The sequence below is a fragment of the Euprymna scolopes genome, chromosome 8 (assembly GCF_053919585.1).
Source record: "Euprymna scolopes isolate OS-2025 chromosome 8, ASM5391958v1, whole genome shotgun sequence".
NCBI classification, from domain to species: Eukaryota; Metazoa; Mollusca; class Cephalopoda; order Sepiida; family Sepiolidae; genus Euprymna; species Euprymna scolopes.
This window is the reverse complement of record NC_136489.1, coordinates 118,581,691-118,599,496: the sequence shown is the minus strand read 5'-3', so window position 1 is coordinate 118,599,496 and position 17,806 is coordinate 118,581,691. Positions and strand designations below refer to the sequence as shown.

The following is a 17,806-nucleotide window of genomic DNA, read 5'->3' as shown; positions in this document are numbered from 1 at the left end:
TCTTTAAATTTATTAAAAAAAAAAAAATTTCATTTTTGTATCATTAAAAGACTAAAAAAAAACAAAAAATGAATTTCATGTTTTATCTCACCATTTTTTTAAATTCTGTGTGGTCTCAGATCAATGATAAGTTTCAGTAACGCAATCCTTTTATTTTTTCTGGATCAACTCAAAGGAATACAACTTCAAAGCTTTATTTATATTCAATTTAATTTGGTGCCTAACAAACTTTAAAACTCTTGTATCAATTACTAAGGGAGATAAATCGGTTGAAATTGTAATTGCTCAGATCATTAAAGTCTCTGGTTATCCCTAATCGACTCGCCATTCCAAGAACCCTTTAAAACTAAACTTTGCTCAGCTTTTACAGTGATTTTCTTTCTCTCCAATGGTCTAACATGTCCATTCTGTATATTTTGATTTTATTTGAAGAGGAAAAAAATGTTCCTTTGACAAATCTGTATTTTTAAAGACTCATTGAAGTCTTGCAGATTTAACCAATTGACCAACCTCTCCAAATAGCTATTTTATGGAGAGAAATCAACATATATAGAATGAAGTTGCATTCATCAAAACAATGTTACACAATATTATTAGCGATTTAAATTATTTTAAAGGAAATACAATTTGTAAATTAAAAAAAAAATTTTTTTATTACTAATTTCCAATTTATTTGCATTAAAAAAATTAATAAGTTATGAGGATTTTAAGACCGGTAATTGATTGACTAAAGTAACAAGATGCTTAACAGAAAATAAGGTATCAAACCTCTTTTACTCACAATGAATAATTATGGAACCAAGGCAGTTTATAAACTCTATTAAATTTAAAAAAAAAAAAAAAAAAAAGAAAAAAGTTTAATGTCACTAATGAATAGTTAAACTAATTTCCCAATTGTTTTCTTTCAAATTTATGCCACCATTATTATCGTTTACCATGAAATCTTTTCAGTATTCAGATAAAATAGAATTTTTTTTGCAATGATTTTATCTTAAATTATTTTCAAGGCATTTAAAAAATTTACTAATGTAGTCTTTCATTGCTTGTAGTGAAATTGGTTTTATTTTACCAAAAAATAATTTTGTACTAAGTCATGAATTATTTACTTAAACAAAATATTAGATGTTTATATATTTTTTTATAATACATAGGAAAGTATATTTTAAAAAATTTTATTTTGTGAAAATATTTGATTTTTCAATCAGATGAAAATCGAGACATAATCCTTTGTCTACAGGTCTTAAACCGATTATTTATGGTTAAATAGATTCTTTTGACACCAGTTTTCTTTTAAATGAATTTGTTAAAAAATGAAAAAAAAAAAAATAAATAAATAAATAACTGCTGATAATTGGTTGAAGATATTTGGACATTAATACATGAGTTATGTCCCTTGATTTTCGTCTTCTGATTTTTGTAAAAAATGAAATTTCTCCATGTCGTAAAGTGATTTCCTAATGTTTTTACGATAACTACTTGTTTAAGTATTTTCTTTTACTTACAATGATGTGATTAAAAGTACAAAACATGTTTAATGTGGAAACATTTCATTGTTAATAAGCAACAATATATTAGGAAATTACAAGCTTTTATTTTTACAGCTATTGTATTGAGGCACACATTCTAGAATATTCGTTTAAAATGTTTAAGAAAAAAAAATGGGAAATTTTAACTTGAGCAAAATAGATCATTTTTAAAAATTATGCCTCTCTTGAATATAGTTTTTTTTTTTTTTTAGTTTACATTTTACTTCAATAATAATCCCCCCCCTCTTTTTTATTTATTTATTTTTTGCTGGGATCAAAATCTATTCTAATGTTGCATTTCATCTATCCTGTTCTTGGTCAGATAAAGAGGGAGTGGGTCCTTCTTGACTAAGGCAATTTTTATTTTTGTCCCAATCCAGAGTGGCTTTTTAGTTGAATTTTCCCACACTTTTAATGTTGGACAACAGTTAGGGAGTTGGCTTCTAACTCTACACTCGTAAGTAGGCAAGCCAATAGGAACAATATTAGAGGTGCCATCCTCTTGCCTCTGTATTAGAATATGACTGTATCAAACCTGCTTGTTAGGTGCTTTATAAAGTTTATTTTCGACAGTTTGTACATTAAATGTCTAAAATAATTAACATTTTGTACTTCTGTAGTTTAACATTAACAAGCAAAATGTTTACAACTACAATATTAGTATTGTATTAGGTTAAATTTAAAAACAAAATTATTTATCAAAATGTAAAACTTTTTACTGCAATAGAAAAATAGTTCCTATTTACTTGCCTCACCAAAAGACCAAAGTTAGATACAAAGTACAATTTGATTTTAAAATGAAAAGATTCAGTACCCCTTAAAAAAAAAAAAAAAAGTTACTCCGAATTGCAACAAAAATAAGAAACAAAAAATGACTTATAGTACCAGAACAGTTACTACACTCTGCTTTGACCAAAAATAAGTAGGTTTTTTTTTTTTTTTTTTTTTTACTGATTAATTATAAGATGTGAGGAAAGTAATGTTTCTTATCTGGGATTTAACCGATTTCCCTAATCTAATTTGTGCATAGATTCTTTAAATTATTTTTAATTGATACTAGACTACCCATTGGGTCAGTATGTTATATTAGCTATGGAATTTATGTATGAGCGTGACATTTGTGACGTAAGGAAAATAGTTTTTTGTGACCTAACAGAAACATTTCTATGAAAGTATATTAAAATGAAAAAAAGAATATAGATAGATTTCTACGAGTTGTTCTGTTTATAATAATTGATTATTTTTGAAAAAAAGAACTTACAGTCATTGAATTATAAGTGGTTTGCCATACTTATAGGTAAATGTGCACTGAACAGATACCATAATACTTAAAGTTAAATTCAAATTTTGATATCTTTTAATTTAAACACAAAAAATAATTGGGATCCTGAAAATGTACACAGTAAAACAATACATTTTATTGTCGCATTGATTATTTATTTGTAACGCAAATTAAAAAAAATATTTTCGGGGTTATTTAGTTTGGTAGTGTAGAATAAAATGTATAAATGTTTAAGGTGTATTAAAAAATGGAGAAAAAATTTAAAAAGGCGGTGGGTAAATTACCGTTGTAAAATGCTCTTATGGTTGTCAATGAGTAGATTTAGTAGATTTATTTGTAAGAAAATTGTAGATTTATTTGTAAGAAAATTAGACAAGTAGATTTATTTGTAAGAAAATTGTGTAAGAAAATTAGAAAATTGTGTAAGAAAATTAGACAAGTAGAAAATTGTGTAAGAAAGTTAGACAAGTAGATTTATTTGTAAGAAAATTGTGTTAAAATAACTTAAACATAATATGGAAATGAGCAATAAAAAAAGCAGAAAGTATTAACAATTGTTTATTTGGATAATTTAAACATAAAAAAAAAACAATTGAGACGCTGAAAACGTACACGGTAAAACAATATGTTTTATTGTCGCGTTGATTATTTGTTTATGTACGCATGCGCAACCAGAAAGTCATAAACTGGGTTTGGGTTACAACACCTGTTACAAGGTCATTTGAATTTTATAATTATATAGATAGTCTAATGGGCCAGAGACATTATTGCTTGCCATCAATCCTTGAACCAGTTGGCCTTGACAGATGACTAGTGTGATTGGCTTGATGGTGTTTCGTTTTGCAAATGGTAAGTTGCTTATAAGATGCAACCTTTGTCAACACTTGTGGCCTTGTTAATAAAATCTGCGAAAAACCCAGGTCATGAGTCTGCATCCACAGGACTGCAAGCAATCAAAATACACTGCTAATCTCAACAGATTTGTTTCAACTAATCTGTGGGGATGCCATGCAGGACTTCCTCACTATTCTTGGACTAGAGCTGCACTACACCAGGGTTTTGCAAAAGGACATTTTACTATTTGTTGAATGAATTTTTACTATTTTTAATTACAAGCAGGGGAGGGTGGTGTTTTTTTTATAAAGCATCTATTTTAGTTAAATTAAAAATGTTTTACTGTCTGAAGCAACATTTTAAAGTTTAGACTGTTCATTTTTATATTCTCAAATAATTTTCTATTTAAAATGAAAAAAAAATGCCTTCTCAGCTGAAAATTCCAACCTTAAGAAAACAATTGCTAGCGATCGCGACTGATTATGAATTTTCAAGTGTTTCAGAGCAATTTCACTCAATTTTGTATGAACATCTCAGATGGCAGCCGAAAGCTGTTAACTTAATGATTTATCGAGATAAAACAAAAAGATTTAATTTTATAATTAAAAAAAAAGACCGTTTTTAAAGTCCTTTTTAAACGAAGGATAAACACTATTGGTGACATAATTATTTTGATTTATCTATTCGTGATGCTTTTGCATAAAACTTAATATAAAATATAAGCATGTAAAGTTACCATAAAAGAAAGTATAATTTGGGAATTGGTCTAAAACAATTTCTACTTCATTGTAACCTGTTTGTAGTTAAAAAATGTTTAAAGTTCCATACATATCTGATGAAAGTAGCCATTTTTATTTAATCAGTAATGCAAACAAAACTACTTTCCTGTTTATGGAATTTTAAAGACTTATAACTTTTTTTTTTTCTCCAATGCAAATGTGTCACAAATGAGTAGGTAACGCAGAATAAATTATCAACTAATTCTCGAACTGTATTTTTCTTGAAAATTTGTTGCTAATAAATTCTACCATTGGGTGGTGGAATTAAATCGTTTATAGATTAATCAATGCCCCCCCCCCCTTCATACTACTTAGAGCTTTACTGCTCAATTTTTACAAGGGAGATTATTTGGTTGAAGAATAAAGATCATTTTATGTTAAATTTACATAGAAAATACAAACTGGAACTGGCAACATTTTCTGAATTTCTTTTTATTATAATCTGATAAGTTGGTGCTTAATTGATATTTCGAAAAAATTAACAAAAACAAAAAAACAACAAAGAAAGCAACATACAACATTACATTTATAATCTCTTGGTCGATTCTGGATCAGATCAAAGTGTAGTATCTCAGTGAAAGGAAGGAAAATCCTTGACTTTTGTATTTTTGTCACATCAAAACTATCCTTTTTAGGAATTGGGATATCCTCCACTTAAAAATAAACGAAAACATTATGTCTAACTGGCATTCTGTAGAAACATAAATATATCCAGCATGCCTAAAACAATTTAATTTAAATTTAAGTAATAATTAATTTAGATGTAATAAAAAAAAAAAATAAATAAAAAATAATTTTAAGCCAGCATAGTAAATTAAAACCAAAATGATGACCTACCTAGTAAATTTAAAATAGCCTTCTAGTAAAGGAAAGTAATTTCCATGCCTTTTAAGATATTTAAATTGTTTTAAGTTATTAGGTTTATAACTAATTAATTATGGAAATAAAAAAAAGTTATGGAAATATAAAAAAAAAAAAAAAGTTATGGAACGGCATTTATGCACTTCCATAACTTATCTGTATCAGCGTTTTTTTTTTTTTATATAGGTACAAACGCAGAATATTTAAACCAAAAAATCTTAAATTAGCAACAACAAACTGTATGCTTTTAAGGTGTCAATTTTTTATTTTATTTTATTTTTTTCAAATTACTATATCTCATGAGATAGCATTTTTTTTTTTTTTTTTTACAGAAAAAAAATAAAACCTGAGACTTTTTTTTTTTTTTTAATACAGATTTTAATCATGAAAATTTTCTAAACTAAAACTATTTTCTTTATAAAAGAATTGTTTTTAACTTCCAGTTTTTTTTTTATTTTCTTCAAATGTTTAAAAATATTTTACAAAATCCCCTCTGGCATATCTTTGTATTAACCGAATCCTCAACATAAGCTATTCCTGAACTGATTTTTTATATTCTAATATCTTTGGTAATCTATGCAGATTGACTGACTTGAAGCTGCGCACTCTTCCATTTGCTAAGTTGTGAGAATGGAGGCATTGAGAAGGGCCTTACAAGTTGAGTAGCTGAAGGCTTTTTCTTTATTAAACTCTCGAGACAGACCACCTGATTTACTTCTGAGTTTAGAAAGTTGAACTCTTGAACCATCAAAATTTACATAGATTAAGGTAGATCATGAAACTGGTCTGAAATATTGATATTTAAAAAGAATGCATGCAAGACAAAGTTAAAATAAAAAAAAAATAAATAAAAAATCAAAATGAATTGTATGGGCTCATTGTTTTTCATAAAAATATGAATTGAAAACTGTTTAAAAATTATTTTTTTTAAAGACACTGGCACTTAAAAAAAAACAATCAATCACCTTGCCATGAAAAAAAGCGCCTTATTGATTTTTTTTTTTTTTTTTTTTAATTAGGCAAATATTTGAAGTGGGTGTGCCAATTAACAAACTTTTAGAATCTTGGTGCATTTTGATATATATTTTTTTTTCAAAACGATACTATAGGTGTCACCATTTTGCTTGCCTATATCCCAGGAAATAGTAACATAAAATGCTGACTATGTTGATGTTGTGTAAATTTTACATGATTTAAGAATCAGAGCATTATGCATCTTTTAATGTCTGCAATCAAATTTATGTTCTAATCTCGATTCTTACAAGCATGCTAATCTGTTAATAAACATTGCCATTTCCATCAAGAGACCACACTGAATACATCCTTGATACTCCAGACCTGGAGGGTTAGAAATATGAAGATTCTGGTTTACCTAATTGTGAATAATCAATCTCTTGGGTTGATGGCTGAGATCTAAAGAAATGCTGATCAAAACATTTTGGCTGCAGAAACTATGGCATCCCACTGGCTTCACTTCTCTTGGAGAAGTTTCAAAGTTTTCCTTTTAGATTAGTTATGCTCTCCCTCCTCCTTCCTTATAGAGTTGAGTCTACTTGTGGCTGAATGAAGTCTGGTTTACCTTACAAATTCACTTAATCCCTTCTGAGGAGTATTTGTACTCTAGAAAACCTGATCATACATATGTTCCTTTAGTCTGTCGTTTTGTCTGATTATTATAAACAATGTAAATTAAAATTTCATCTCTGAAATAAGATGGATGAATTTTAGATAAAATCCTATGCAAAAATGGGTGCTAGTTGATAACTCACCATCCATTTAAAAAAAAAAAAAAATAAATAAATAAATAAAATTTTTTATGTCCATACCCATGACAGAAAGAAATATTGTCTATCACAAATCCTAAATTGATCAAGTAGTTTTATTTTTCTAAAGAAAATAATTTTTAACCAATTAATGGGAATTTATAGGCCTATTCCCCTCCCCCATATTAAAAAAAAATCATACAAAAGTTTGAATGATTTGGAATTATCTCCCTTGTCCTGCAAAATGGTGAGTTCATCGTTTAGCCAGTTATTTTTTATTTATTTTTAAATAAAAATACATGATTAATTTAAAAAAAAAAAAAAAAAAAATTATATTGTTTTGTCGTGGATATATATATATATATATATATATATATACCCCATAACAATTTTTTTTATTTTTTGGTATTTATGTATCCAAAGGGCAGGGTGAGGAGCTACATCTAAAAATATTATGTTAATTTAAGTTGAAAGTTATTTTTTTAGACCCTCACCTTGTTGTTTTAGACCCTCACCAAGTTGTTTATGCTTTGTGAAGCATAAATGCCGTTCCATAACTTATCTGTATCAGCGTTTCTTCTTATATGGGCTGATTGGTACAAGTGCAGAATATTTAAACCAGAAAATCTTAAATTAGCAACAACAAACTGTATACTTTTAATGTGTCAATTTTTTATTTTATTTTTTTTTTTCCAAATAAAATTTTGTTTATAGTTGTTTTGCCACACTAAAAAAAAAAAAAAAAAAAAAAATTAAAATAAAACCATACTTAATTACTCAAGCTTAGAAAAATTAATCAAAGTTAGGCTATTTTGGCTTTAATGTGACATTCTAACATTGAATATTTATATTTTTATAATAAAATATTACTAGTTTAATCACATTAAATGTATATATAGATTGGTAGGGAATTTAATTTTACTTGGTTTGCTCTCAATTATTTCAAAAACATGTTTTAATGATTTTTCAACTTGACTATTTTTGCACTTTGTAGACCATTTTGTGTACATTTATGAAGACTAAAATGATTTTATGGTTCAGTTTATTGTAAGAATCTGTAGAACTTTATGCAGAAGATTTTTTTAATCTCATTTGTATCTCTACATTTTGAGTCGTGTTGCTGAACCTTAATTGGTTGATTGATCATTCCTCAATTTTTAATTTTTAGCCATTTTTTTTTCTTTCATTTCAACATCTTACAAATTTTTCGATCATTGTTGGAATTATTTTTTTGACAGGCAATCAATGACCAACCTACATGCCTAAAATCGAAATGACAAAAGGTTATTCCTTGTTATTTCCAACAAGATTTGTTTCATGGTTGTCAAAAATTCTCTAAATGTGGCTTTATTTTATTTCTCTCTCTCTCTCTCTCTCTCTCTCTCTCTCTCTCTCTCTCTCCATTTTGGCCATCTGGTATGTGTGTGCTTTCTGAATTGCTGATTGCATCCAATATGGCCGCTTGATGCTAATGTCAAACATGGAAGTTGGATGAGGGCTGGGGGAAATGTAGCTTTCAATTAAAATGTAATTCAAAATGCAGTTTAAGGTGAGCAAGGAAGTTAATGTAAAATATTTATAAAATAAGAATGTATGAGGAAGATAAAATAAAGTTAAAAAAAAAAAAGTTATCTAAAAGAAAAAATGGCATAACACTTTAAAAAAAAACTAGATGATTTTTGTTTTTAAATATTATTTCAAAAGTACTGTATACACACTGAACAATTATTATGAAATAAAACTTGAAGATGGGTAAAACCACTACTTTCGTGTCCTCTTACATAATATTAGACTTTGATTTTATTCTATGTCTACAATCCTTATTGTATGACACAATCATGGTGACACACCGGTTCTCACCAGATTACCAAAGTTAAGCAACGTTGAGACTGGTCAGTACCAGATTGGTGACCATTTGGGAATGCTAGGCGGTATATGTATCTTCTAGCAAGGTTGGGTGTGGGGCCAGCACCCTCATCCTGAGAAAATGCTTCAAAAGCATCTACAAAGTTGCGGATGGCCTACACCCCTCAAGGGGTTCAAGGCTATAGGATGGTTGGACAATCCTTATTCTAATTTAATTAAAATCCATTACATGATTTTGATTCTAAAAAAATGCTTAACATTTAAGGTTGGCTTAGTATTTAATGCCCATAAATCAAATTTAATATAAATCTGAAATATTTTAATTTTCAAGTGGAAAGTTGTGCTATTTGTTAAAAATACTATTACCCCCCCCCCAAAAAAAAAGCCCCTTGAAATTTTGGTAATAATTGACATTTAATGCCCAGTATTCAACAAGAATCTGACTTTTCACAAAAGGGGTTTATCCTTTGCATAAAACTAAATTAAAATAGTCTGCATTAACCAGCTGTGTTTCATGATTCATAATGATCGGTTATTTTGTTTAGGAGTCAATATATAGAAATGTATAAACGTACATAACTTTATATAAATAGCGATAATGTTTTTATTTCTTTTAGAACCTTGTAAAGGTAATTCATTTTTAGAATTTAAGGTCCTGATTTTAATGATAACATCACAATTCAATTTTAAAGAAGGAAAATCCATTATAAAATGCTGCTGGAAGTATGAAAACACAATCGAAGTGCCAGGGTTTCACATTGTCAAGTGGACGAAACCAAATGTGATTTTGAGAACATGAGGTGACACTGCATCAATATGTTAATTCTAATACGTTTTGAAAATTAAATAAAGTTAAATAAACATCTACTTTACAATGATTTTAAAGGGTAGATATTTTTGAGTCACCATATATTATTATATGGACTCTTCCACTTGAAAATTTTTTTAAAATTTATGGGATCTTTCTCAAATAATACCCCCCCTAAAATTACAAAATATATTTCAAAAGTTAATAAAAAAAATGGATTATGCTGTATACTTATTCTCGTGTTTTTCCTAATGGACCTTCTAAATAATACAAATATAAACTTTGACTAATACAAATTATTAACCGTCATCATCTAAAAAAAAAAAAAAAAAAAAAAAAAAAAAAAAATGAACATTCTTAATTTTTTTTCATTTTTTTTTTTTTATTTTTTTTTTTTTATTTTTAGATGACGGTTAATAATTTGTATTAGTCAAAGTTTATATTTATAATCATTCTTCAAAACAATTCGTGGAATGCTGCATGTAAGAATTTCAGATTTAATCTTTAGTTATTATCTCTATCCAGCTTCTCCAAACTCATCCCAATTCCCAACCTCAATTTTCTTGATCCGAGGAACTTGTCTTGGTTTTTGCTTCTAATGCCAATGTCTTGGATTATTTGCATGCCTGTTCAACTAAAAGAATTGTGGTGCTTCCTTTTGGTCCAATGAAACTGCCAGGAATTTTGAACATCTATTTTTTTTTTTCTTTTTTAAATTTGCCTGCAATGTTTTCATATGGACATAACTACATGTAAATACTTTCTCCCCATCTTTTGTGTGTATGCATCCGTTGGTGGGCATAGTAAATGATTCAAGAGAAATTTGAAGAAAATTCTCAAGTGTAACAAATTCGTTTTTTTTCTTTCTTTTTTATACAAAATCTTACAAAAGAATAATAAAAAAAACAGCAAAAAAAAAAACAAAAAAAAACAAAAAAAACGCCCATAAGAAGAATAAAAAGAAAACTTTTGACTATAGTTTTAATTCCCTTTTCAGCATCATTCAAAATGAACAATTCAGAATTAAACATTCAACTATTTTTTCCCCCTCCTTTTTCTAGATAAATTTTGTAAATAAGTTACTACTGAGTATCATATTACAAAAACTTTGCATTATTCAGGCCATTGTTCTCATCTTGAATGTTATTGTCAATGTTTCGGCCGATATAACCTATGACAATCTTCAGATGCATCTTGCAGAGCTCTGGAATCTATTGAGAATTTCAAACTGAACCATTTATTTTATCCATGCTAGCAAATTTATTTTGTTCCGCCAACTACGTGGACACCTAACGTAATTAATTAATTAATGTAGTTGAGTAATAATTAGCTATAAATGAGTCTTCTGGAGATTGAATGAGAAATCTTTACTTACACGTGATACAAGCTTAGTATAAAATAATAATAAAAAAAAATATTTAAGAATTTTACTCAGTAATGGCTGATGGAAGGAGAGCAATCTACTCTTACTGATTAAAGTGTTTAGTTCGAAATTCTGTATAGTTTCTTTAGTTTAACAAGATGAACCTGGAGTTGAAGATTACTTCACCTGAAACGTTGTGAGAATAATATCAAAAATAAGAAAAGTAATCTGACTAATACAAATTATCAATCCTTAGTTTTAAGTGCAGAAAAATATGTATTAATTTTATTTTTCTTCAATTTGTAAACATTGTGATTTTTTCAATTTTCTTTTTTTATTTATTTACAGTCTGGCCCAATACGAAAAGCCTGACTTATGTGATTCTTGAACCCATTTTGACCACTTTATCCTGGGGCTTCTTCAGCCAGTACATATTAATTTAAAAAAAAAAAAAAAAAAAAAAATGAAAACTAGACCAAGCGAATAGTGCAAATGTGGTCTGTTATTAGAGGCGATGTAAATTTTTAAGACAATTGATATAGCAGTTAAAAACATGAAAAATTCCCCTATGAGATTAGTTTGTTGTTTATGTGTTTTACATACTAAATAATAAAAACCACCATGATTGATAAATTTGATGAATCCTGATAAATGAAGTGAAGAGTGACTTCGCATAAAAGCAAATGAACGTTTGAATGAGTAAATGTATTTTTTTTTTGTATAGAATTTGTACTTTATGGTTAGGAATAGCCAAGTTTAATTATACGGTGACCCCCTCCACACCCACACTCTTGCACAAAATATCATTGAGGTAATTAATAAAATTCACAATGACCTTCAGCCATTGCTCACCAAGTTTCAGTTTGGAATCTCTAACAATTTCTGTTTCATTTTAGCGAATCTGTACTTAATTATGATCACGGTTATAATCCTCTTTCAGAATGGAATTTTCTCGGAGCGATGAAGGTGAAATGTTAGCAGCTAAAAAGTTATCAACTGACTAATTATAAAACTTGCCTCCGGTAGGAGGGTATTTAGTTCTCTCTCACTGCAAGAACTACGAAACTAGGGTCAGAAGGAAGAATTGAGAAGTCAGTACCCTCTAGAAGGGGCACTCTGACCTGAAAATGTGCCTGGGCAGTCCTGTCGGCATTTCCCGGTAAAGGTGCCTCAAGTGATTAGCAATAAACTAACCCCCTTCTCAAAGAGAGAAAGCAAAGCCTGGGAGGGTGGACCTCCTAGAACTGCACAGACCCAGCATTACACCACAATCAACAGGAACTAAGTCATTACAGGAATGGTCTAATCTCTTGATTTTGGAGGTTGAGTATAAAAATCCCTGGCCAGAAGGGACTCCAAATGTTAGATCTCTCGGCCTATAATATAAATATCCATGAACTGGACATTTTATTTAATTCGTGGGATAACCCTGTCCATACTTTAAGATCTTGGATTCAAATTTCAATGAACTGAATTTTCAGGAATTGAACTAACTTACTATCACATGATAACTCTCGCCAGGTTTTTAACCACAGCACAATTGTCTGACTGTAAGTAATATAAATCACAACATTCTGAAAAAAAAAAAAAAAAAAAAAATCTATTTTTGTGTTTCTGTTTTATACAGTGTACAACAATGTTTATTTTGGGATTAAAAAAATAATTGAACGACATATTTAGATTCCCATTTTTTTTTTTCTTATTCACTTCAAGTTTGAATGTAAAAATTTTTAAGTGGATGTTTGTCATATGATACTTAGTATAAAAATAAAAAAAAATGAACAAAAACATGAAGGCTCAGTTTATCTAATAAAAGTTCAGTAATTGTCCAATTTATTTACTTCAATTATTTTAAGATTACAAATTTGTGGAATAGCTCTTCCCAGTTTATTCCTGAATGTGCCAACAATTTATGGTTTCAGATGCATTAAAAAGTAATGTTTGCTTTTTATGTTTGACATTGTTCAATATACATTTTATTGATATTATTTAATTAATATTATTTGAGTACATTTATTAAATATTGGGTTGATATTTTAATATTTAATTTTTAATGTTATTTCATTACTTGTATTACATTTAGTAATATATATTTGATATTTAAATTATTTTTAATTTAATATTTAAGTACAAGTGATGTTTAATATTTTTATTCCTCAAAATTCTTAAATTTTCAGATTTAAAAAAAAGTTTGCTTTTTTTTAATGTGGTCTGATTTAAAAAAAATAATTAAATTTTATTAATTTATTTTACTGAATATTTTATTAATATTCATTAAATCTTCTATTTAGTTATTATTTTATTAATTTAATGTTTTAATATTGATATTTTATATTTAGCAGCTTTTTATTTATTTTATTAATATTTGTTTTTAAGACTTGAATTACATTGAAATGATATTCCAAATGAAGTTTTGTATGTTTTTTTATCTGTTTATGAATGTTTCATATATTTGAAAATGTTATGAAAAGTTTGTAAGTGAGAATAAAATATACAGATATTTTATTTTGGAATATGATTTAAATGTAGTTTAAGTCTTTACACACGCACACACACACACACACACATATATATATATATATATATATATAATATGTGTGTGTGTGTATAACGTGTGTATGCATTAACATATTACATATCAGGCTTCATATATTTTGCAAGTATACTTTTATTAAATTACATACATTCATTATTTAATGCTTAAATTGCTTTTTTTTTAAAATTAATATTTAAATGGAAGTTATGTTTTTAATATTATTTCTAAAAAGTGTGAGACATTTCACATAAAAAAAAAATTGCAAATTATTTTTAATCTTCAATCTTTTTCTAACGCTATTTTTAAATCAATAAAGCATAATTTATATAAAAAAAGTTTTTCGTTTAAATTTTAATATTAGTGCCTATCTTTTTTATTTCAGCATTGATATTAAGTTCTGAATCCAGATATAAACAAAAATATGGAAAAATATTAACAACAACAACAAAAAAAATTCCTTATCTAAAACCATGTAATTGTAGTAGCATTACTAGTCACTACTACAATAGCAGCAGCAGTCGCCATTAACAATGTTTGAAATATCTGATCGTTTTTTATGGAAATCGCTCCATACAAGGCATGAAGCCACTTTATGTAAGGCACTAAAAAAAAGGTATACTACTTTAAGATAACAACTAGCTAGACTTAGAAAACTGCAGTTCTTACTCCTTTGTCAGAAACATCGCTTATGGAATATAAATACTAAAGGACAAAATAAGAGAAGTGAGACTTATAAGTGAGCTGCCGAAAGTGAACCAAAGATTCACATTCTTCTTTCCACAAATCGTAAGCTTGGTGCTGATTATCATGAATATTTAATTTCAGTTGGGATTTTATGGGTCCGAGAGGTTATTTAAGGGAGTTTACAAGCACTGTTCACTCTTTTTAGCTGTGAGAAGGCCTAGCTTTGGAAACAGTTATGTCACTTTGTTCAATCCCCAAACTTTTCTCTTTGCATGCAAAGTAAACCTGCTTTTAGTTACTGGCTATCGCCATTAAAACAAAGATTCCACTATCCAAGATGGCAACTATCAGCACATGGACTTGCATGTGTTGCGGACCAGGATATAAAATACCCTAACTCGCTAAAAGAAAAAATAATGAAACGAATTGAATGAAAGAAACAAAGAACTCAAATGCCGGAATAAAATAAACATGTCGTTTATTTTCTGTTGAGAAATGAAAGTCTTCGGTGTACACGTGTTCATTCAGCCGTTGATGACTACGCGCGTAGAAGGAAAGGGGGAATACAATAGAGAAACGCGAAGTGGCAAGTCGGTTGTAGAAAGAAAGGGTTAAACTCAGTAGAACGTCGCGCACATGTCTGTGTCGATGAGTCAAAGCGAAGGGGAAATAGAGTGACGTTAGAGAACGCGGTCGGTTCGTCGACTCAACAGGTCGAACGCTGGTCCAGACGAAAAAGGGTAGTTAACAGGTTTTGTTGATTTTTATACTGGGGTCAGTGTTCCGACTGCGCATGTCTGGCTTTCACTCTAAAGGAAGTGACGTTTCGCATGTGTGCGTACGTTAGCGTGTGTGTGCGCGTGTGAATGTGAGTGTATATACGTGAATGTGAGTATATGCACGTGTCTGTGCGTGCATACATGTGTGTGTGTGTATGAGGATGTGTAGCGTGCATACATGTGGGTGTGTGTATGAGGATGTGTATATGCGTGTGTGTGTACGTGCGCGGGTACGTGTGGGTGTGTATATGTAAGAGAAAACATGTTCGAACACATGGAATACCATTTCGACACACTTCCAAACAATAACCATATGAATTTTGCTAGCCTTACAAACTAACTTTTATTTCTGTGCATGTATGGAATTACATTCTTTTACTGCTAGCATTTTTTTTTCTTGTTTAACAAACATGACCAAATGAAGTTGATATAAAATGTTAGAATGGAACTCGGTCTTAAATTCTACATTTTTGTCTGTTGTTACTTCTGTTGCCATTGTTGTTGTAATAGTGATTACAGCTGCTACATATAAACAAAATATGCTTAGCCTAAACTTAATCCCTAAGTTAAGTTTTTTTTTTCTAATTTTTTTAAATACAGTCAATTTTATTATAAAAAATTTAAAAACTAAAATGAGATGCAAATTAAGAAAAATAAAGTTTGATAAAAAAAAAATGTTCATTTAATTCATAAGTTTCGTATTTTTAAATACTTTTATCACATACTTAGATACTTATTTACAGTAATCCAAATATAAAATAGAAAATTAAATTGAATAAAAATTGAAAAATGAATAAAATTGAAAATTAAAAATTCATAAAACAAATGATAAAGTTTCATAAAAATGATTTATTAAAAAGTGAGAAATTTTAATTTTCTCATTTTTCAAACTTTTTCAATTGTATTTAGCATTAAAAAAAAAAAAAAAAGAAATTAATAAAGACAGAAAAGACAACAAAAAAAATAATAAATCCATGAAAGCACTTGCATATTCAAGAAGAGATTATAATTTTTTGAAGTTGTAGTTTATCCAGATACATGGTGAACACCCATAACGTTATTATGTAGTAAGAAAAAAAAAAAAAAAAAAAAAAAAAAAGTGTAACCCAGATATAAGAGAGATTGTCTCTGGTCCTAAATTAGAGCCTGTGTTAATGTACATGTGTAATGAACCGGATGGGAAGTATCTTATATCCGGGTTACACTGTATATATAAAAAGGATGTTTTTTTTTTTTGTTTTTTTTTTACCAAAATGGAACAGGATTATTATCACAAATATTTTATTTGAATTGGGATTTTTCTATTGAACTATCCATGACAAAAATTGGCCTATTAAAAAATAATAAAGTGCTTAAAATCAAATAAAAAAAAAAAAAGACAAAATGTCTTTGTAAATAATTGGTGCTTGTGCAGTATAATTTGATTTAAAAAAATATGCATCTTAGGTAAAAAAATAATATTACACACTTATGTGTCATATCGAAATTAGTAAACATCCCAAAAATAATGCAAAATGCTAAAGTAGAAGATCTGCTATAACTTTTTTTTTTTTTATAAAAAAGAAAAAAAATATTAGCAATCCGACTTTTTTAAATTTTTTAATTTTTTTAAATGGCAGATTTTAATTAATATTTTGTCAAAATCATGGGTTACATAGTTATCTACTCATGGATTTTAAGAGATCTTCAAAATTAACAAATATAATAAAACTTTGTAATTTGATAAATTTTATTATTGCAATTATTTTCTACATATTTTTTGGAATTTTTACAAGACCTGTAATTACGTGATAGTGCTTTTTTTTTTTTTTTTTAACTAAAAGGCATTTATTTGAAATCGAATTATACTACACAAGCATCAAATATTATTAGTTTATTTATTTATTGCGGACTATTATCCTCATCTTTCTTAGATGTTATTTCACAACGTTTTGCCCAACTATTCCTCTGGCCTTCGGTAACCACAACGGGATAGGAACTCTGAATCTCCTAACTGCATTCTCAGCAATTACTGCCATCCATAATTGTTGTCGTCTCACCACGTTTTCGACCAACTAAGCCCCTGGCCGACTTTGGGTAGGATTGAAACTGCTATCTTCAGACAATGCTCATTTGGAACCGTAGAGATTCAACGTCTATCCACTGCGCCACGGGCGCCAAAGGGGCGATCAAGGTTGGATTTTTTGTTCTTATAAATCCACGTTTATTTATTATCTGATCTTCCATGGTCGGGTCCGTACCGAATGGTATATATATTATTTAACTGGAATTTATTATTCTCACCTGTAGGTGTGGCTCTGAGGTAGAGGTTGCAGGTGCTGTAATCACTTGAAGTCGAAAATAGTAGGGTACCCACAAGATCATTAAAGGTAAATGCACATCCCTAAATAAGAAAAAGAAATATATATATATAATCTGGAAAAGAACAGCACTTGACGAAGAACTCGAAATCACTGTATCAACATAAAATAAACAACATTTATCTACGTGTCAAGAATATTAGTTAGAATTGTTTCAACGTAAATGTTTTCTTGTGTGGAGTGTTCATAATGCAGGAATAGCAAAGTAAGGATTTCGTGTGAATCGCAAGAGGTTTGAAATTTCTGATTTTTATGGTCAACGTCACACATGGTTTGAAATTAATGTGATTATTTTTAAGCGGATAACAGTCCATAATCATGAAAGTGAGAGCGTGCGTTTGTGTTCATCTCGTAAGGTTGAAATA

The 17,806-nt window shown here is 28.6% G+C and overlaps 1 long non-coding RNA gene across 1 annotated transcript in view; it reads right to left on the bottom strand.

Moving 5' to 3' along the window:
* Nucleotides 1-15,910: 15,910 nt before the first annotated feature.
* Nucleotides 15,911-17,806, bottom strand: part of LOC145283738 (uncharacterized) — a 26,797-nt gene continuing 24,901 nt past the window's right edge. Inside the window, exon 2 of the long non-coding RNA XR_013868729.1 lies at nucleotides 15,911-17,464. This is a non-coding gene — a long non-coding RNA (uncharacterized LOC145283738). The remainder of the gene's footprint in view (nucleotides 17,465-17,806) is intronic.